This window comes from Camelus dromedarius, chromosome 26 (genome assembly GCF_036321535.1).
Source record: "Camelus dromedarius isolate mCamDro1 chromosome 26, mCamDro1.pat, whole genome shotgun sequence".
Taxonomy (NCBI): domain Eukaryota; kingdom Metazoa; phylum Chordata; class Mammalia; order Artiodactyla; family Camelidae; genus Camelus; species Camelus dromedarius.
In genome coordinates this window covers 27,347,843-27,369,626 of record NC_087461.1, presented here as the reverse complement: position 1 = coordinate 27,369,626, position 21,784 = coordinate 27,347,843, and the positions used below count along the sequence as shown (strand labels likewise).

At 46.7% G+C, this 21,784-nt stretch overlaps 1 long non-coding RNA gene across 1 annotated transcript; it reads right to left on the bottom strand.

Moving 5' to 3' along the window:
• Window positions 1-298: 298 nt before the first annotated feature.
• On the bottom strand, window positions 299-21,514 carry LOC116151883 (uncharacterized). Its single transcript, XR_004135494.2, has 3 exons — window positions 21,462-21,514; window positions 7,538-7,649; window positions 299-473 (listed from the first exon to the last, which is right to left on the bottom strand). It is a non-coding gene; the product is annotated as an uncharacterized LOC116151883 (long non-coding RNA).
• Between the last annotated feature and the right edge of the window lie 270 nt (window positions 21,515-21,784).

Sequence of the window (21,784 nt, the reverse complement as noted above, 5' to 3'; positions counted from 1 at the left end):
CTTAAATACTCATGTCAGTTAAGACTCTGCCATTGAATCTGATGTCTTTGGAAAGCTAACGCAACGACAGGGGTAACGACTGTACACATGGTGAAGGTGTTTCCTCGTGTTGCCCGGCGAAGGTGAACGCACCACACAGCGTCAGTGCCGCACACGCGTCATCCTTCTGCCTAGGTGCTTTGTAGAAAGCTTTGATTTAATCCATGAGCTGTATAAAACCTCTCTCTAAACATAGTGTCAACAGACTAATCGATGAACATGTAGCATACTGCATTCGGGTGTCATTTCATACCTACTTCTCTCTCGGCGGTTCCGGGTCTGCCCCGCAGTCCCCGGGAGGCTGACAAGCCGGGGGGTTTGTGAGGCTGGATTCAGCTGCCAGTTGCTTTCTCTCCCTGCAGATGTGAACCAGCTGAGGTGTGAAGTCTCCCTCATACTTTGGCACGTTACTGAGGTGCTTGGTTGGACGATTACTAAAAAAAAAATAAGCAGGGAATTAAACTCTGGGACAGCTTGCAGTGTAGCTGGAAACAGCGGTCTCTGATGAGCAAGCTGGCCAAACACCGAAATTCAGCCAGGCTCTGAAGAGCGGCCCTGCTCCAGCGGTCCACGGCACTGCCCCTCTGATGTCCTCTCTGAGGTCAGGAGCCGGGACACACTCGAGTCACGTGAATACTGCCTGTCAAGACTGACAGGGAGCTGAGTTTAAAACCACATGCCTACTTGGAAAGGAAATTAAGAGACAGCCTGAAGTGCGTTACAGGAGATTATTATTAATTTGTAAGTGAAACTCCAGCCATTTCAGTCTCAGAATTGTCTTGAGCAATAAGCAGTGATGCTCTGAAGGTACCTGGCACACAGTAAGTGAAGTTTGTGTGTTAATACGAGACCAACAACTACATTGCAAGCATCTCAAAGGGTGCATAGAAATCAAGACTTAATGGGCTTCTAACCAAAAACAGCTTCGTCTATGAACGCTTTATAGATTTTTACAGAGATGTTAATGCTTTGTAAATCTCAAGATGGGCCCATACCTTCTGTAAAGGAGGTATTTCCCTACTTTCTATGAGATGAACATCTTTCTCCAACAAGATCCCCTTAGAAAACTTCTCAGGTCTTGATAACTGCATTCAGAAACAGCCAACCAAAAGGTGCAGATTGCAAGGAAATTGGGTCACACGCACTCACATCCCGGGCACCAAAAGTAGTGAACACAGAACAAACAAAATGCAACCGACATGAGATTTTTAAAAATATATCAGAAACAAGGAGGGCCCTTTTCACCTTTCAGTCACACACATGACAAGAGTGCGAGCATTTCAGAGTTTATCAGAGTTAGGAAAGCCTTCTTGGTAAGCCCTTTTTAATTTTTTTTAAAACACTTCCACATGTAAAAATCAGTCTGAAAGCAAGAGTTGAGGACAGTGTGGAACATTCCTTGAATCCATAATACTTTTAAGTTATGAATTTTGACAAGTTTAAATATAAGCAAACACCTAAAAATGTATTGAATAATTTTGTTCCAATTATTTTTGCAGAACATCATTTGGATGATTATGTTTGAAGCTTATTAAAGACAAACTAATGGCACTTTTACTGTCTATACAAATGCAGTCTTCTTCTGAAACCAAAATTTCATAGTAATGCTTTGTCACAGACTTCGTTTCCGAGCTGAAGAGCGAAGATGCTGCTGAAGGGCAGGGAGACAGGTGTCTCCTGTGGACGAGAAGCACCTGCAGAGGTCTCAGATGTGCTGGTCCTGGTTCTCAGAAGCCGTTTCCTCCTCTTTCGAAATTAAGAATTCCTATGACCTGGTTAAGCAAATACCCCGTGGAAGGATAGTTTATATTTCATGAGGAAACGCAGGGGAAAATAATACGCACCTTGTCTTTCTATGACTAATGCAAAAATCTAATCATCGACTCCATTCCGCAGCCCACGCTGGGCTGAAACAGCGCGAGCCTGTCTGCCGGGCAGAAAGGCTTACTGTCCCTCCTGAGAAGCGATTAACTGCGAGGCAGACCCAGGTGAAGCGCAGTTCTGTCTTCTGTTCCCAGTGCAGCCATTTTTCTCCTCTAATCGTGCCCTTCCGCTCAAGCAGGATGAAACCTGGATCTTTGCCTTGAGCACAGGCCGCTTCCCAGACTCAAAGTCTGGGGCCCCGTCTGACTGCAGGGGTGAGCTCCCCCCCAGCGGCCCCGAGAGCCGTCAGCCGCGCCGTCCAAGTGCGGGAGAGGGCGGCGGGGGTTTACCCCACTCCCCAGGCTCCGGGTTGCTCCCTGAGCCGCCTCCTTTACTTACTCAACACACCCTCCTGGACTAGTCAACACTGAAAGTTAACGCGGCCCCGACAGCCCAGAGGCACCCGACCAGCCGGACTCAGAGTGTGGCACGCGCTCCCCCGGCCGGCACGGCCCCGGCTGCCGCTCCCGGGCGCCCGGAAGGAGCAGCTGAGAGCGGCAGGCCCCAGCCAGTTGACCAGAAGGAATCCTCTTCTGCCAAGATGTCTTTCTCTTCCGAAATGGTAACTGGGTTCTAAGAAGTAGAAACGTGTGTTTACTGAGCAGGATTATAGAAGTAAACCTGTTGGTTTTCAACAGGTGGTTCTGCAACAATTGTGCAAAAAAAAAAAAAAAAAATCAAAAAACAAAAAAAACCTACACATAGATCTCATGCCTTTCGCAAAAATTAACTCCAGACGGATCATAGAGGTGGAAGACAATGCAGAACAGCAAAGCTTCGGTAAGAGAACATAGGAGAAAACGCAGGTGCCCGTGAGCTTGGCAGTGAGCTCGCTGTTGCACGCTGGGAGGAAAGAGCCGTAAAGCATGCATCTGACAAAGGGCTCGTGTCCAAAATATACAAAGAATCCACACAAAACCCTGCACATGATTGTTGCAGCAGCTTTCTTCCCAGTCACCAAAACCGGGAGCAACCAGGGTGTTCTTCAGCGGGTGAATGGATCAGCTAACTCTGGCCTCCGTGTAGGGAGCACGGCTCAGCTGTAGAGATAACTGAGGTCGCAAGTCATGAAAACACAGGGAGGAGTCTTAAACTCATATGATGAACAAAAGAGGCCCGTCTGGAAAAGGAGCATGCCATGTTATTTCAATTCAACTGCATTTCAAAAAAGGCAAAACTACAGCAACGGTCAGAAGACCAGCAGGTGCCGTGAGTTTGGAGGAAGAGGTGAAGGTCTGAGAAGGTGACCCCCCGGGAACACTCCAGGCCAGTGGAAGGGTTCTGTGTGATAATGTAATTCTAGAACGTGGTGCTTATCAAAGCCCATAGATGTTTACAGCACTAAGTGTGACCTTAATGCGTCTAATTTTTAAAAATTGCTCAGAAGTTTGGCGGATACCAGGATAGAATATGAAATGCGGGGGGGGAAGAATCTAACAGTTACAAATGAATGAAACGACTTCAGTGAGGGGGCTGGGGGCAGAGGCACCGACCCCAGTGACTCTGGAAGCGCGCGGGCTGGGTGAGACGGGAGGCCGAGGGAGCGGCCCCTCAGCCCTGGGCTCTCACGGGGGTTTCCCACCGGGCCCGGCTCACAGCTGACACCGCCACGCGTGTGCACTAGCGCTGAACGGTGAATCAGTGAGCGGTGGCGGTGGGAGCCAGTGCCCCCACAGGGCCGGAGTCTACAGGTGAGCTGAGGGAGGAGGTTGTAACGATCCACGTGGCAACAGCCCAGAGTCAGAGACATAGGAGTGAAGTCATATTTACCTGAATATAGACACACATGGCCCTGTACACGAATATTTGTAAGTACACGGGCACCAGCAGTTAGTACACAGACATGTTTCCTTCCTCTGTCACCTCGGGGCCCTGGAGCGACAGTGCACAGTGCAGTGAGCACACCTGGTACCCAGCCTGCTTCCGAGTACCATTTTCCGATAAAAGGAACCAGCGATACTTGCAGAAGTTTCTGGTTCTAGGACCGAGGCAGGAAACATAAGATGAGTCGAGTATCCTGAACTGCCATAAAGTAAGGGGCGTCCAGAGTAAACTCAGGGCCAGGGAACATCAAAGACGCAGGAAGCCAGCCTGCAGAGCTCCAATGGCCACAGTTCCCCAACCTGAGCAGAAGCTGTTCAGACTGTTCCCGCTTTTGGATTATAACTCAAAGTGTAAAATGAATATCTGAGTCCATTTTGATAGAAATACATGATTTAATAAATAAATGAGATAGAAGAAACATACCTCCCAGGCAGAATTCCAAGCAATTTACACGGACACCCTGCTCCGGAGGAGGCAGCGCGTCACATCCTGCTACTGAAGGCGCGTCGTGACTTCCCGCCAAAGGGGGAAAGAAAAGAAGAGGAACTCTGCGGCAGACGAACACGACAGACTTGACCTCAGCCAGGTGACGGAGGTCAACGTGACCGTGATTAGTCAGATTGACAGCATGCGCCAGGATGTGAGGTGGCGAAATGGCACCTTACCCTGTGACCGTCCTCCCAAGAGCTGTAACCCTGGGCTAATCATGAGAAAACTAACAGACAAACCCCATTTGAGAAGCAGCCTCCAAAATACCTGACCTGTGCTCCTCAAAACTGTCAAGATCATCTCAACAGGGAAAGTGAGAAACTGTCACAGCCAAGGGTTGCCTAAGGAGACATGACAACCTGGCGTGACGCGGCGTCCTGGATGGGATTCTGGGACAGAAAAAGAACATTAGATGAAAACTGAGAAAATCTGAATAAGATGGTCTTTAGATAACACTAATACATCAGTGTTGATTGGTTCATTGTAATAAATGCACCAAACTTAGGTAGGACATCATTACTAGAGGAAACTGGGTTCCAGGTGCCTGGGAGCCCTCTGTGCTAGCCTCACAGTTTTCCTGCAAATCTGAAACTGCTCTAAAAACAAGTCATTAAAAAATGCCTTGTCATCTACTTACATGTTACTCTAAATTTTATCCCAAGCATTCCATTGTAGTAATAACGATTACTACCCAAAACTCTATTTTGAAATATTATTTATTTTAAGGAGTCAATCATGCCAACTAGTTAATTCATCTTTCTCCCAATTTCTTTTAGGATATCATTTTTAAAAAATCATTTCAAAAGAAAATCTGAAAATGCCACTTATCTGAGGGGTTACCTGCCTCGTATAAATGGAAGAGAATTTCTCAGACCAGCCATATACAAAAGTAAATTTATTAGTGGTTCTCGCTGACTGTGTGTTTCCCATGCTCTAATGCTATCTAGTATTGTTTCACAAATTTAAATGCCAAAATAACATAAAATAGAATAAACTAAAGTACCAGAAGCCTGAGCAAATATTTGAGTTTACTGAATCGGCGCTGCCGTCAGACAAGACCACGTCTGAAGCAGGCCAGCAGACAGCGGCCTGCCCCGCCTCGTCCCGCCTCTGGAGAAGGCACTCCGACCCCTCCGCACGCAGTCAGCCCTCACTCAAGGTCCTGCTTCAAGTCTGAACTCAATCCTTTCTGCTGCTGCTCGGTTTCACTGCTTCCTTTTACTTTTTTCACATAAAGGCACAAAACAGTTACTGGCCATTTCCTGTGTGGCAACCATGCATATGTACATATGAAGATTGTCATTAAATAACCATTCTCTTAGGATTAAATGAGTCTAGTCTCTTTAATCTTTTCAGTTCAAGGCGAATCCCTTTGTCTTCTTGTGGGTGGTTATTATCTGCACATTCTTCTCATTCGCTGTAGTCTTGTCTTCAGTCCGGCACCAAAGATTTACACTTGACAGTGAAGACAACGCATCTGAAAACCCTTGTGTGATCTTGAAGGAAAAATGGTCTGTGAAAAGAATACGGTTACCTAATTTTATCACTGAGGAGGAATTTTACAGAAAGCATTTCCAGTTAGAATTTTAACCTCCCTTTTGCGCATTTGGATACAACAGAGAATGTAAAATCTGGTCGGATGTAACTTTTCAAAGAGCATCTCCTCCATGCGACTGAAGATACAGGCTATTTACTGGGACCCTAGTTCAATGGGTTGGTCGGCCAGTTTATTTCCATATAAAGAAGTCATGGAAAGGAATGCTTGATATCTCGCTCCAGTTGCAGGCACTGAGGTTCCTCGGCGTCTGCAGCCACGCAGCTTTCTGAGCCAGATCTACTGCTTTTGCCCAATGGGAGACACATCCGCCCAACCCTGGGCTCTGCAGGGGTCCTCCCCGTAGGAAGGCTTGGTCACTGGGCCTCCGGGAGGAGGATTAACTCACTGCTTTCCTCCGTGGTCACACACTCTTAGCACAGGCCTGGCATCCCCTATGGACTCAGAATAAACGCAAGTGCTTTTTGAAAAAGGAATTTGCAGGTCACAAATTTGAGGCCTTGGTACCATGGTAGAAAGAATTATTTTTTCATTCCATTTTGTAAATGAGGATTTTTTTTCTGACAGTTACTCTGCTTGTAATTTGGAATTTATTTTAACCGCCTGCAGGCCTTGTGTCCTGGGAGGGTCACCGGAAGTGAAGCTGAGCCTTCCAGGGTCGGCTCTGCATGGGGTCACACTTCGCCAGCTTGCAAAGCCACATTTTAACCTGGTGGTCAAGGCAGTCACTGCTCTAACCTTTGCCCATCCCTTCCCCTCCCCCACACAAGGCCCGCTGACCCCACACTCCTACCTGCGAGCCCCCCAACCCCGCCAGAGGCCCTGCCTTCCCTCCTCTGCCCCCAGCTCCTCCCCTCCCTTCCTCTCAGCCCTGGAGCAGAGCCTCGGCCTCTCTCAGCCACAGAGCCTTAGCACCTCACCTTGCAACTGAACACGCCCCCACCTGGTCCACCACCTACTGAGACACGGACTGACCCACCAGAGCCAGTGCGGCCGGTGCTGTGATGTGTGTGTGGCTGTTGTGAATGATAAGTATTGCAGCCACATCAGTGCATAAAGGACGCTGCGGCCATCAAGTCATCGCCGCTACTGCCGCCCCGGACGGTGAGCGGAGGGAACTCAGGATGCAGACCAGCAGGCACCCCAGCATCTGCTGCCACCCCCAGCCATGACCCCTGCGGGGACTCAGGATGTGGAAGATAGGACACTGGCCCTAGAGAGCTCAGTGTGCATCAATGGCGTGATCTCAGTGGGCCCAGACTTGCCCATCCATAGAAGAGGGCTAAATTCCTTAACCTGAGATGTCTGGTGTTCTTCCATTAACAGTAATCTTTTGATGTTCTGACTACCTAGTCTTTGTTGCAAAAACTTCTATATATCCTGACTCCGCCCTTGCCTGGGCGGACAGTCTCTTAGTGGGATTTGAGAGGCTGCCTCCGGGGGCTTGAGTACTCAGAAAGTCTACTGAATAAAGTCTCAACTTTTAGGTTGTGCATCTTATTTCAGTTGACACTGTGAACAACAGAGAAGCAAGCACGGGACACGCGGACGTAACACCAAGGGCCCAGGAGCGTGCCTGACCCAACCCGTGAATTAAGGATGTCACCAGCCTCCTCCTGGGCTTGGTTAAAATGCCCAAAGACACGACCCACGTCACAAGGGCCCTGCGGGTCCTCTGAGCATGGCGTCTCCGAGGATGATAATTACCTTCTTCAGTTCTCAAAGGCTGCAGTCGGGGAGAAGCCAAGGAATCGTGTTGGGCCTGGGGAGGAAGTGCTTCAGAACAGCAGTCCCCGGGCCTCTGCTTACCAGCATTTACCTGTAAACCAGATGAAGCTGAGGTCATGTCTTCAGATCTACAAAATGCTCTTGCTAACTCATCAGAGGTAATGGAGATAAATTTGACATTTGTCACAAGAGACATCTGGACACCTAAACTTGTCATAAAGCCTCACCACAAACTTCCTCTTTCAAGAATGTTCCTTTTCGAGAATGATTACCTTTTTTAAAAAAATCGAATCTCCCTCAAATCCTTCCGCACTCGGACCCACTCAGACCAGGATGGGCGAGCCCACACCTCGGGTGAAGCACCAAGCCTGCCGTGAGGGTGCTTGTTAAACGATGTTCGGGCTTTGTTAAAGGTATATTCAGGGTTCATCTTTGGATTTTCAGTATATTTGAATCCTCCTGATGGAAGGGACAGATCACCAGTCATGGCTTATTGACAAGATTCTCCATAAGGTGGCCCATGAAGGGAGTTATTGAAAGAAGAACAAACAGCTGTGGCGCCAGCAGCCCAGACCTCTGCTTCGGGGCTGGACTGCAGCTTCAATCTCACACCTCGAGAAGCCTGGTCAGTAGAAAGGAAGCCAGTGCGGCAGCTTGGTCACATCCCCGCTCTCAGGAGCTGCGTGTGGGACTGTGGCGGGCGTGGCAGGAGCCCTGCTTTAGAAATGCAGGCCACTTCTGTGCAGAGGACCAAAGTGGTAACAGGGAGCACCGCCCGAATCAGACTTACATCTTTTGACAAAGAGACTGCACTTTTCAAACTGTGCTAAGGCGTCCTCTTAAGGGCATCTAAACCACCTGTCTTCTGCTGCTCTGCTGCCTGTCACAGAGGGTCCTCTGACTCAATTTCCATTTTATAAATAGAAAGGGCATAACAAATATATTTTGCCTAAAGAAAAATATTAATGAGATAAATAACCCGAATTTTGGTTAAGTGTCAGCCCAGATTTGTTCATCACTGTCAGTTTGAGTCAGTCACGCAGGAATCTGAAGTTAGGAACAGCTTGAGGCTGTTGCTAAATTGGGGTCATAAAGGATGTGTTCCCACTCAGGGTCTATATTTCCAAGTAAAGAAGCAGGATGAATTCCTCTATGCTGTAGAAAAGAAAGGCTGAACATTACCTGGAGGAAGCTCCCCGTTTGTGCTTTGCTTTAGCTGCACCCACCGCCCCTCCCTCCCTGGCCTCCACTGCCTCCGGAAGTAACTACCCTGCTCCACAGACAGAAAGCCCTGTGGTGACCTCACCCTGAGCCCAGTCGCTCCGTCTGGAGTCCTGGATCTCCCAGGTGACTCTGAGACAGATAGCGAGTCGCTGAACTTCCCTGTGCCTCAGCTAGCGTTGCCTGTAAAATGGAGACAGTACTAACGACCTCAGCGCCTTTGTAAGAAATAGTGAAGTGTGCAGTGCTCAAGGGAACACCCAGCACGCGGGTCAGTAAAGGTGAGCGATGCTAATAGAAATACCCCAAGCATTTTCTCTAAGCCTCATTTACAGAACACAGCGCTCACACCCTGGGTTTCAGGTCTGACCATCTCAGACATTGTGAGGGACCATGTGGAGAGTGTCTTTAAAGCTATCCAGCCTTGTGCCTAAAATCACGTTTTTCGTGAAACAAACCACCTCGCGTTTGCTCCTGGCAGTGAAAAGTCTTCATGGTAAGATTTTTCACAAATCTACAGAACCTGCCACATGTTTATGAAATACATGATTTATAATATATTTATTAACCTTTGTATCTAAAATATTTTAATAATATTTTTGTTTTACTATTTGGGAACATAGTCTCTTGATCAGTATATTCAGCGTAAGTATCTTTTTTTTGCTTGAACTTTTTAAATTTTTAATTCTATTTTCAGTATCTTTAAAAGATTTTTTATTATTGAAGAGTAGTCATTTCACAACGTGTCAATTTCTGTTGTACAGCATAATGTTTCAGTGATACATAAACATACGTATATTCCTTTTCACAGTCTTTTTCGTTATAGGTTACTACAAGGTCCTGAATATGGTTCCCTGTGTTACACAGTAGGACCTTGCTGTTTATCTATTTTATACACAGTAATTAGTATCTGCAGATTCCAAACTCAGTACCAGAACACTCAGCATATACATCTTTTAACGGTTACTAACACAACCCGATTTCTTGCTCACATGACCCATTTAAGGAAGCAATGGGATGGATGCCTGAGCACATGTATTCCCTGGTGATAAGGGGCGGTTTGGACCTGGAAAGATTTCTGCCATGGTGCTCTGGGATCTTTTCCCAGAAGGCATCAGAACTGTGTAGGAGAAATCCCACACATCTCAGGAAATAGAATAATCCTTACTTGCACTATAAATAATTTTATCTTTGGGGGATAGGAGTTTACTTTTAATTTAGAGTGAATTAAGCAGCATAATACAGGCTAGCCTGCCATTGAAGGAATAAGATTCAGTGACAACTGTCAATTAGATTTGATTTTTAAAATTATCATCATCTTAGTTTACACTGTAGTTATATGAGTAATTGTGTTAATTCTCACTGATTTACTCTAAAGTTTCAGTTAGGTCACTGAATAATAATTTACCAGTATTCAGACGACTAAATATTATTTTTAACTTGGTTTAAAACTTATGGGGGGGGGGGCAGGATTTTCTTTTTTTTTTTTTCTTTTGGTTTTAACTCATTCTTCCCCTGAGTTCTCCCACATGTTTTCAGGCTCTGCTGATGAACAGCACTCTTCCTAGGAACATGGCACTTTGCACACAGAGCAACCACAGTACTATCATCCATTCCTTCAGAGGAAACAGGACAAACACGAAACACAAGGGTAAACACTCAGATGTTTGGTTGGTATTCGACAGGTGTTAACAATGACTTCAAATGAGAGCCTTTTAATTAGCAAAACTCATTTTGTTGAGGGCAAGTTAGGCTTTTTATCAATTAAAAAATCCTTCTTTTTGAATAATAATGAAAATTTAGCCCAGTACTTGACTGTCCCCAAAGAGATGACAACAGGAAAAAACCCACTAACCCCAGAAAAGAAGAAACATAAGCCAATGTTTACACCCCTTCCACAATTCTCCCAAGAAGAACTCTAGTGTATTTCTTGCAGGGAGGTTGAAACTTAGAACTCTAAATAGAGTAGCAAAAATAGACAGGAAATATGGAAACTAAGATCGACCTGCGATTAAAAGGAGTTTGTGAAAAAGAAAATGCACGTACTGAGAACTTCTTTAAATTTTATTTTCAAGGTTAAACTTGCCACATGTTGTGGAATTGGTATCTGGTATTGATATATTGATATATTATTTCAGGTCATTTCCACCTTTTTCTATAATAAAACCGATCAAGAAATCAAGAAGGGAGAAATTCTCAGTTCTAAATGAGCTTTATATTTGCCAACATTAGCCACACTTAAATAATCAAAATAACTTAAGAAACAAAGAACGACTCCTGTTAGGGGTCAGCTGTCCTCGTCTGCCAGCTCGCATGGAGAAAACAGGTCAGGGCTGTGGGCAGATGCCCCAGGTGAGAGCTGCTTAGTACAGGGTTTTGGTTTAGAAATAAACAAAAAGGAGAAATTACAGAGTTAAATTGCCACATACACTAAACATGTAACATTCTTCCTGCGGATGATAAGATTAATTTCTAAAGCTGAGGTACTTCCTTCAGATGTACTCCTTCCTATTCCTCACAATCTGGAGGCAGGTAGGACCTCCTGGCTTTTTCGCACAGAGGGTTAGGGTGAACGGGACCCTGAATTCTGGACTCTCACACTGATACTCACACACACTCCCGACCACACGGATATTTTGTCATATGCCTGGGGTTTTGATTAGTATACTTTTAAAATACAAACCTGAAATTATATTATTTTTAGCTATCTCCAGTAAAAAGCCACCACAGAGTCAATACTAAAAGGAGAGGAGGCAGGCTCAGCTGCGTTAGCGCCCACTGGAGGCAAGAGCCCCAGGAAGGAAGGGATGGGTCCAGGCTCTTCATCTCCTGGACACGGTGAGTCTGAGCCTTGGGACCAGGCTCACCCTCCCAGGTCCTCCAGCTCTGAATCTGGACCCTTGGCCCATCATCTGAGATCCTTCCTGCTCTCAACTGTCAGGATTATTTGAAACTAATCCTTATGGCTTCTGTAGTCAGGCCGAAAACCTAAGATTAAATGCCAAGGACAAGACCATCAAGAAACAAAGTATTTAAACTCCCCTTTTGAGACTCTCGGGCTCTGACACCCCTAGGATATGCCCAGCCCATGGAGACAAGCCAGTTGCTATGGCTGAGTAGACACTTTTACAAGGTAACCATTAATTCATCCATAAAATATTTATTGAGATTCAGCCAAATATAAAACATGGTCGCAGATGCTAAGGCAGAGGAAGGTGTGAGCCGCAGTCCCTCCCAGGAGCTGCTGACGGCGCGCGCAGGGATCTGAGACAAGCACGCCTCGGAAGAGGAAGCGCAGCGTCGCACAATTAGGAGATACGACGAGCGGCGGTGGTGCCGCGGCGGTCCCAGGCGTCCTGCTTCCCACCGGTTAATCATCCCACTGCACTATCTACAAATAACCATGCTGCACGTGCCCTTCAGGATGGTCACTTTTTTAAGAGACCGGGATGAAACCAACTAAACGGGCAGTGACTGAGCAATTCACAGTCCAGGGCTCCTGTAGACCAGCCTGCCCGAGCACGCACGGCAACCCGTGAGGAGGATACCGAGGGCTCCAGCTCCAGCTGAAAACGCACAGCTGTGCCTGTAGGAAGAGGAGGCACGAAACCGGGTCAGGAGTCAGAGCAGCACGTCACACACGAGCGCCAGTCTTCCCTCCAGTCGCGAAGGTCCCTTTCCACGGAGCCGCCTGCTTCCAGACGGAACCTGTCCCAGTTGCAAACATGTCCTAAATGACCTGCGCAGCCCGACCTGATTAGACCAACAGGTAAGTTCTGTGGAAATGGAGGAGGAATATGTTTGCTAACGTTCTCGACTTCACTGCGTGTGGCCGCTAGCTCACGGAGTCGTCACCGAAATAGTGAAGCGTTCACCTTTATCCTCCTCTCCCCTCTGCCCTACCCCCAGCACAGACCTCAAGGGCCGGGTCAGAAGGCCCCCTCGCAGGAGACGAGGAGGCGGAGCACGGCTGGGAGGCGGAGGCAGGGCGAGCCTGGCCGCAGGGACTGCAGACGGATGTGGGACTTTGCCCCCTGGGACGCGGAGCTCCCAGGGGCCCGGGGAGAGGCTGTGGAGACCGCCGGTGAGCGTCTGTCCAGCACCTCTCAGCCCCGGGGAGGATGCTCGCCTGGGGCAGGTCCACAGGGGACAAGGGGAGCAGCACAGTGGGGAGCCTGAACCTGGAGGGGACCCCAAGCAGGGAGCACAGAGCAGCTCAGAGCCACTTTAGAAGCAGACGGCACCGCAGGTGCGGGCTTGGGGGTTACATGCAACGCCCCCTCCAGACAGACCTCTGGGCCCCTCCCTTCGCCCAGTCCCCTCTGAGGAAAGAGGCACCGCTCCGGTGTGGGAGGTGGAGGTCCCACCTTCCCGCCACTTAATGCCCTGAGCACCCAAATTCAGCTCGAGTGCACGATCGAGTCACTCTCGTATTTAATAGAAAGATTTTTTTAAAAGTCACAACAATATAGCCCTTTGTCTTCATCCGCTTCCACCGTGTCTGTTTCTCAGGAGGATTTGAAACTGAAATGTCAAAATATCCTGAGAAATAGGACGTCCCTTATGTTTCTGACCCCATGGGATCAAAAGTAAGAAATCCGAGAGTCATCATGTTTACAGACCAATTCTCAAAAAAAGGAGATTAAGTATTTGATGTTCTGAATCCCTTTTCAAACTGAGCCACATTACTTCCATTTTTGAAATCATAAACTTGGGAGGGTTTCCTAGTTATTGTTGGCACTATTCGCGTGTAAGTTGTACAACCAGCTCTCTTCGAGGGCTTTACGCCCGTTTGTTTTCCACGGTGACCAACCGCACTTCAAATAGGTTGGATTTTGACAAATACGCAAGTGTCTGGTGTAATGGTTTTAAGAAAGCCTGCGTTATCAGCATTGCTCTATGTAATTAATCTTCCCGATTAAGTTTACATCCAGAAATATTTACTTCCACAGAGAATGTAAACAGTGCTAATAACTGAGTGTCAGGAGGAAGAGTTTTTGGTGGAATAGTTCTGGAAGACAACGACATTCTCCAGGCATAAATCCCTTGAAACTAACAACGCACAATAGATGTAAATTCTCGAAGTGTCAAAGAATTATCCTCCAATAACATCATGCTATGAGGCATAAATAGCAAAAGGGTGAGCAAATCCAATTTCCCTATAAAAATCTTAGGAGGTCATTTTCCACAGGCACTTTTTCATGATAAAGATTTGGAGTGGTTTACAAACACACACAAAGACCAAAACTACATTAAAGCTAGATTAAGAAGACAGCAAATAAGTAACATGGGGCACTCCCGGGATGGTCACAGCCGTCCTCGTCCGCTCTGGGGCCTGTGGAAGGCAGTCTCTGCAGCCCCTGGCTGAGTGCAGGCCACGGAAATGGCCCGAGCCCTTCCTGGTGGGGGCGAGGGACGTCCCACGTGGGATTCCTGGGGTCCTCTCCTCCCGGCCACAGCAGCTGCCAGCGACAAGGGGTGGAGACCACATCCCCTGGGACATAGGACAGAACAGGGCTACACAGGGGTTTTGTCTTTTCTGCTAAAGCCACGGAAATTTCAGGGATTTTGTTACAATATAACCTAGCCTATCTGAACAAATGCCATTGGTGACTAATTTGAAAAGAAAAAAAACCACAAAACCCCCCCAAATTTTGTTCATCAAAAGGCATAGATAAGAGAGATTAACAGTGACATCAAGCCTAAACTAAGTAATTATTAACAAAATGTTATGAAAATATTAGGTTGTATTTTTTGAGTGGTTGTATCTATTCAATGCTCTGCATGCACTGTCTCACTTAATCCAGATGTGGGATGTGGAGTTTAAAAGGATTAGATAATTTACACACTTTCTAAGAAACAGAGCGGGACTTAACTGAGTGGGCCTGACCCCGGGCTGTGCTTGGGACTGAAATCCCGAAGGAGGATGTCTTCAGGGGCATCAGCTGGTAAAGCTACCATGACTCAGCAGGAGAAAGACATCTCTTCCTAGTTCTGAGTAGACTAGAATTTGGCACCTGAATCTTTAAATAAGAAACATAACAAACAATGTATTTGATTGTGAAAATTAATTTTAAAAACCCCATAGGCTATGGAATTTGATAGGTTTAGGTTTGGATCCTGGAACAACCACTCTTCCTGAGAGATATTTGGGAAAAAACAAAATGTTCCTCTTACTCAGGTGAATGTAGTGTCACATGGAATCCAGTGGTCCCTGGAGGTGCTTCTTCATCCGTTTGTTTTGTTTTGTTTTTTACTTTTTTTTTTTTCAAATAGCAGCTAACATATTTTAACTAATAGCACTCTGAAGTCATTTCAAACTTAAAGAGTTGAAAAATGCCATTCACTGAGATTTATCAATTGTTGACACATTGAGATTCATCAATTTTACCACATTGGCTTTCTCTCTCTCTCTGTCACTCCCCTCCCTCTATGAGTGCACTCAGAGTTGGGCCTCGCCCTTGCTGCCTACTCTGGTCTCCATCTCTACGTGCCTGTCTGAACCAGCTCCTGCCACTAAAGAGGCAGTAACAATGATGTGAAAACCTATAGCAGATCACAAAAGAGCATAAAGAGAAAGGACTCAAAGCATATCAGTACAGAAATCCATCAATTCATGAAGGAAGGCAGCAAGAGAAGAAGAAAGGAACCAAGAACTCCAAAACAGCCAGAAAACAGTAAGATGGCATTTGTAAGTCTTTACCTATCAATAACTACTCTAAATGTAAATGGATTAAATTCTCCAGTCAAGAGATGCAGAGTGACTGGATGGATTAAAAACCGAAAACCAACTGTATGCTGCCTACAAGGGACACACTTCAGCTTTAAGGACACACATGGACACAAAATGAGGGGACAGTAAAAGATACCCCATGCAAATGGAAACTAAAGGAGGATGGGGTAGCTATGCTTATATCAAAGCAGATTTAATCCAAAAAGTGTAATAAGAGACAAAGGAGGTCATTATATAATGAAAAGGGGTCCATTCATCATGAAGACATAGCAATCAAATATATAAGCACCCAACACCTTAGCTCTTAAATATATTCAGCAAAAACTAACAGATCTGAAGGGGGAAATAGAAAGATATATATAACAGTAGGCGACTGCAAAACCCCACTTTCAGGAGCGCATAGACATTCAAACCGAAAATCAACGAGAAAAGACTGGACGTGAATCATACTTTACACCAAACGGACCTAGCAGACGTACGCAGGACATTCCAAATAGCAACAGCAGAGTCCCCATCCTCTCAGGAGCACATGGAACGTTCTCCATGGCAGAGCATGTGACAGGTCAAAAACCAGTCTTAGCAAATTTAAGAAGACTGAAGTCATACCAAGGGTCTTTTCCAACCACAATGGTATGAAACTAGAAATCAGTAACAGGAAGAAAGCTGGAAATTCACAAATTTGTGGAAATTAAGCAATTTTGCATTGCTTTGGGTTTTTCAGATAAGTGAAAGGAGCAGCAAGAGGTTATGAAAATCCCTAGTTAGTAGGGGAACCAGAAACCTGGGAGCTTTCAGATTTATCTTAAGGATCAGGTAAACTCAGTGTATGATAATTAGCCTTCAGCCATGAGCATGCCTGCAAGACACAGATCTCCTAACTAAAAACGGTGAGGAAAGTTTTTATGTTGGGGTCCATGGACACTTAGGAGCTTGGGGCGTTCCATCAGTGAGCCAGGAGTGCCCTCAAATTGCAGAAAAACATGTTTTGGGAGAAGCTCCACAGCATGTATTAAATTTGCAAAGTAGCCCAAGTTGAGTTAAATTTCAGTGATGTGGTGTGGCCAGAATCGTGTGACCACAGGTGTGGCCAACCACTCCCCTCATTGACCATGACTGCTCCATTTTCACGTCTCTGACAGCTGACCTCTTCCACCTGCCAGGCTCTGTGTCACTCTGTCCCCAGGAAGTTCCTGGTCCCTGGCTGTTGTACACACGTCACCGTTACCTTGTCTTTGCCGGGGTTCTGGGCTCTGGAGGATTATCCGTCCGTGATCTAATTTCCCATTTCCTGCCCATCCAGACCTACATCCAACTGGCAAACCCTACCCTGCAGCAAGAAGATTCCTGTTCTGTGACTTGTTACAAATGTTTGTGGCAGTTTTGGTAACAGGCATCCTCAAGATCCCTAGAGACATTTTGAAGTACTTACAGAAAGCCTTGAAACATGTTTCACAAAAATATTAGACAAATGGCTGTAATTTAGTTTTAAATCTCTAAACAGATACATTAAAAATAAAGTTAATATGCTCTCTGTTATTAAGTGGGTAACTCCAAAATGAATGCACTCTTGGATCGTTTCCATAATTGACTGGGTCACATATCTATATACTTTTCAAATAATGGGGAAGTTGTCATTGTTTATGTATGGAATTTGCACGGATCAAGTACTGGAATGCTGAAGAGCAGAGCAAAGAAAATGACTTTGTTCTTCTTGAGTTTCTTTGCAATGACTAGTGTTTGATTAAATTAAAATGCCAAGCAAGAGAGCAGTGGAAATTCAAAGATTCACTGGGAGAAACGAAGCATTTTCCATGGGAGATCAAGAATTATGCAATATAATTAAAACACTTTATTAAGAAGAAGACACTCGTTCTAAGAACTTGCCTAGTAACACAATTATGACTGCAGGCTTCAGACACACTAACACTTGACTGGCTCGGTAACTGTTTTTGCTGGGGGCACAATAAAAATCTTAATCTAATTTTCTCACTACTTTCAGGGTCAGATATCCCCAGCAGGCACGAGGGCATCTGCCCACTGACCTGCACTTTTCAGAGCAATCTGAAGGAGCTGATAACGAGAAATCCACAGAGCATTGATTCTGACCCTCCACACTCCCCCTGGCAGTGCATTTAAGTTCCAGCCATAAAAATCTGAACTTCTGTGAGGGGACTGACATCCTGAGAACTGTGCCAGCTGGAAGGAAGACAGAGTCAAGTTTGATGGAGGAAGGGTGGAGTGAAAAGCCGTGCGTAAACGGTCAGCCATTTGCAGACACTTCCAGTTTATGAGACATTTCGACGTAGATCACCCTGTTTGACACTCCCCGCCCACGCTGTGACCAAAAGAGTCGAGGATCCTTAGCCTTTTCTTCAGATTAAATGTCTTCCCTAATTAGTGTATGAACGAGGAATGTCAGGGGTCGTGGTATACTGCAACTGCCCTGCCCAAAATGGGGCGACACCCCCAACTGCTGCTCTGGTGCCATTTCCACCACTTCCAACAACTGCTTCCAACCATGAGCGGCAGCCAGTGATGTTACCAGACGCCCCTGTTGACAATCTGAGCTTGGAAGTGCGGAGGCTTCTCGCACGGCAGACAGCCTGCCCTGTAGCTGGTCCTCTGCTTTGCCGTCTCGGGGGAGGAACCTGTTTTTGGGGAAGCACCATGGACAGACCTCACCACCGAGGGTCCACGTGTGTCCTCACAGCTGTGCCAAGAGCCAAAGGAAGTGAGGGCACAGGAGCCGTTACAGGGGCTGCTCACGTTTACTTCTCTGGGTTGTGGCTTTCTTGTATTTAAAACAAGGAATGAGGACAAAATAAATCTCCAAGATCTATGCCAGCTCACATACAAAATGTTGACAGTTTGGTACAAATATCTGTAAGTCAATCAGTCTTACAAAACGTACTCCTGGGGCCACTGGAGAGTCTTTAGAAGTTCCCTGAATGTGGACTTTCACTGCCAAAGAACATTTCTCTCCAAACTCAGATCTCCACCATCCCAGAGCCATTACCGCAGAATCAGAGCCCTACCTATAAATGACTCAGAAAAATGAGCAGCGTGTGCAAACGCCCCTTCCTTCCTTCGTCTCCTCACCTTTGGAACCCCTGGTGCTACAGCCAAAAAAGCCATTCCAGGTGGGCAGAAAGCTTTAGAGAAATTGGAAGTTCAGAAGTAAAGAAAGGAACGAGACTGTGAAAAAGGAAATGCCGTGTGGAGCTGACCAGGGACAGGTGCACAGAATGAGCTGACCTTCCCCGGCCCAAAAATATCTTTCCCCAACTGTGCGCGGAGTTTTGACTTCACTTTGGCTCGCTGGCTGAGATCGCCTCACTGAGACATGCTTTTTTGGATAATAAGCATTTTTTTTTAATGCAACTAACTCTAGGGGAGTTCAGAGACGGTCAAGCCCTTCATGCGTTGGTGTGAGTGGGTTCAATCGGGTTGCTTGCCTCCTGAGAGCCAGCTGAGAGCCAGCAGCCTGAGTTAACCGGAGTTCTGAGGGGCTGGAGAGGAAAGGCAGGTCATTTGGGAATGGCTAACTTCAGCGAATGTGGGTGGAGAAGTTTGGAAGTCTGTAAATTAGGGCACTGGAAAATGGAGCAGCTGCAGAAAGGTCCTGCTCGAGAAAGAGGGGCTGGACCCCCGGCAGCTGCGGCATGCTCCGGAGGGCGGCGGAGTGCTATCTCCTGTGCAGCAAGGAACCTGAGGCTCAGAGACGGAAGGGGATGTGCCGGGGGTCAGGCTGAGTTATTGCCACCATTTCATGCCCTGCTGTCCTCCTTCTTACCCTGCTTTCTGCTTTCTTACCCTTCCCCTCTTCACGGCCACCAGGACTTAAATGTACGTGGCAATGTAGAAAAAAAGTCCTTCAGCTGCAATTTCTGTGACCTAACGTGGAAGAAAATACGTTTGGGGTTCCACGTGGCTGACTGAGCTGTTGAGGTACAGTCGTTCTTAAGCTGAGTAATTCCCACGTTTTCCATTTTTCTTCCCCAGCGACATAAATAAATTGATGAGAACTGAAGAAATAGTTCCTTATTGGTAATCTCAATTGTTACATCTCATTATGGTTGGTGTTGGCTTGTGGTCCTGCTGGACTACAGACTCCTCAAGCAGAGACTCTCCTGCACCAGCCCTGCTAGGGATTCAGTAAATTTATGAATGCATAGACGAACGTGAATGAATAAAACCTAATCAAATTAAACCTCCTCACTGATATATGTATGTGCTTAATTGTCAGACCAGACACCACAGGAGACCGCAGGCTGGCCCTGGCCCTGGCCCTGGCTCTGGCTGCCAATAAAGCTCAGTCAAAAGCAGCTGTGGGCACTGTAACTCACGAGGCTTAGGGTGGACAGTCTGGACCTGAATGTGTTTGACATCTCACTGGATTTGTATCTCCGGTCTTTTTGTTTTTTTGGTTTTTAGTCTTTGCTTTCCCAAGAGTTTCTTTTGACCATAGAGTTGAGAAGAATGGAATAATTCTGGGAACAAAAATGAAGAGTTAAACTTGGAATTTTAAGAACATAGATAATTTCAGATCAGAGAAACATGTAGAAGAAACATTGTATCATGAATTATGAATTAAAAAAAATGAAACAGTCACATTCAGCCAGGTAGCTGAGGTGCTGATGAAACAGTACAATTTGAGAATTTGGGGAACAAAAGCTTAAATCTTCTGTTTCCGTGATCGGCCTTTGGTCCGGTCTTTGCACCCCAGCCCCAGCGGGAGGAGGCTGACCGCAAGGTGATGGTAGCTCTTTTGTCAGCTGGCTTATCTGAAGTGGCAGCTCAGAAGCCTGACTTATTAATGAGGAAATGACTGCAGTGACATCGTATTTCCAGGGCGTGATTTACACGTGGGTTACAAGACAAAAGTGATTTAAACCACGACCCCCCAGCCTGAGGAAGGGGCAAAGGTGCAGCATCAGAACGCAGGAACTGGGGGCAGGTGAGGGGGCCCCAGAACCGGGCAGCGGCCTCCTCCCATCAGGATGACCCAGTGAGGCAGCATCGGGCAGAAGCAGTGACCCCGGGGGCGGGTGTGGGGCGGGCGGCTGTGCGCCCCTCAGAGCCAGGGCACAGGAGGAAGACAAGCGGGGGAGGTCGCGAAGTTCCTGGCGATCACTTCCCCGCTCACAGGCGGGGGTCTGAGCTGCGCCGCGGGTGGTTCAGGTGCCCGGCACCTACTAACCAGCGGTCGGACTTCCTCTGGAAATGTGGAGCCTTGGCCAAAGTTTGCCCACAGAATTGGCAACGTAAGCTTTTACTCCTAAAAAGTTCTAAGACGTATCACTTAAATCAACTCCTCAGCTAATGCTACTGCGATGACTGCCGTGTGACTGGATTTTTTTAATTCATGATTTAAGATTCAATGCACCTGCTACAAGGTGTTCTGATTCTGAAATTTTCGATGCCCTTAAAATTCCAAATAAGTCTCCCCCTTTGCCCCAGCAACGTCCTTCCCTGGAAGCACGCCGTCACGCGCACGTGCATTTCACCTCCCGTCACAATCCGTTGCCCTTACAGTCACTCCCAAGGCGAATCTGCCATAACCTCTCTATGTATAACTCTCCCATCATCGTTTCATCCCAGAAAATTCCGGTCACAGTTGCCTCTGCGGATCTAAATCAGGTTATGGCAATGTGACAGCTCATTCAATATCCTGTAACTCCCCAGCCTCTGGCCATCAACTCCCATTCACAAATTCATATTTTATAGAAAGCTTTAAGTGAAAGCTTAGATTAGGCAAAGATTGTACTTTGGTCCAGATACCTGCTGGGATTTAGATTCTCCGTGGAGGGAGCTGACTAAATTCTAAACAGCAATTAAACATACACACAGCTACTTAAAAGTTTGGATTTTTCAGGGAAGGCAGCCCGATTGAATACAAGGACAGTCAGTCTGGAACTTGAATCCGTGGATTTCAGCCTTCAGACTTACCCTCTAACAACACGGCTGTGGCCCAGTTCTTTGGGTCCAGGAATAAAATTTCCATGTCAAGACGTTGAGGTGGATCATACTTTTGAGAATCTTGGAATAGCCGGTCATTGAAGGGCAGCATGGGTGGACAGCTGAGCGGACACGTGACGTCTGAATCAATAGCTTTGCCTTTAAACCACTGAAAGGCCGTGTGACCTCGGGCCAGCCACTCTCTTAGTCCTCACCGTCCCCATCGTGAAGCAGGGGTTAGGAGAAGGGGGCCACTGGGTCCCAGCCCACAGTCCCGTGTTGAGGGACTTTTCCACGTGTGTTCAGTGGCCAAG